Genomic DNA, 928 nt, shown 5'->3' with positions numbered 1-928 from the left:
GGAAATTTGGTGCGAAAACAGGTGAGAAAACAGGTAGTGTACTTTTTTTCTGAGGGCCCAATCCTATCCAATTTTCCAGCACCAGTGTAGTCACAATGCAGTCCCAAGGGACGGGAACAAATGTTCCCATACCCTAAGGAGGTCTCTGTGACTGCCTCCCCACCACAGGATGCGGTGCAAGCAACCCTGGCACAGCTGCACCGACACTGGAAAATTGGATAGGATTGAACCCTCAGAGTGATTGGCAACCTTCAGTCTCGAAAGACTATGGTATAAGCCTACAGCACCTGGTATTCCCAGGCGGTCTCCCATCCAAGTACTAACCAGGCCTGACCCTGCTTAGCTTCCAAGATCTGACAAGATCGGGCATATGCAGGGTAACAGTTGCTGCTCACCCTCAGAGTGGATGGAGGGCATGCAGTAAACCTACCTGTCTGAGTCAACCTCCAAGGCTGGAATGACTTCTAATAATGGGTTTACCATTACTCACCCCTGACACTGGAACTCATTAACACACTGTCCTAATTCCTCTCCTAGTACTGTTACATTTTTGATTTATTATAAATACTTATACCCAGCCAGTCCATCAAAAAATGTTCAAGAAGGCTAAAGATAATGAATGAAAAAACAAGCAAAAAATACAATACTGTAACAGTGACACATAAGACACAAAAGTCAGAACAGCTCCAGAACACACCTACATTGTACACATCTCCCTTATCTTAGTCCTCTCTTGGATGTTTCCTAACCTCCTTTTAATGACTGCTTAGGTTCCCATCACTTTATCACTATCATCTTTATTGCCTTGAAAATCCGCATTTGAGACATCCAAATTCCAGGGTACAAAGCTAGTAGTCTCTTTCCTTGGCTTTGGAGAGTTGATGCAATCTGATATTTCTAATGCAAAGGAAAAGGAGAGCCAGCCATA

The 928-nt window shown here is 44.1% G+C and overlaps 1 pseudogene; it reads right to left on the bottom strand.

The window, feature by feature from the left end:
* Positions 1 to 275: 275 nt before the first annotated feature.
* On the bottom strand, positions 276 to 395 carry LOC136650720 (5S ribosomal RNA; annotated as a pseudogene).
* Between the last annotated feature and the right edge of the window lie 533 nt (positions 396 to 928).

Source organism: Tiliqua scincoides, chromosome 4 (assembly GCF_035046505.1).
Source record: "Tiliqua scincoides isolate rTilSci1 chromosome 4, rTilSci1.hap2, whole genome shotgun sequence".
In the NCBI taxonomy this organism is placed as follows: Eukaryota; Metazoa; Chordata; class Lepidosauria; order Squamata; family Scincidae; genus Tiliqua; species Tiliqua scincoides.
This window is presented reverse-complemented; position numbering and strand designations above follow the sequence as displayed.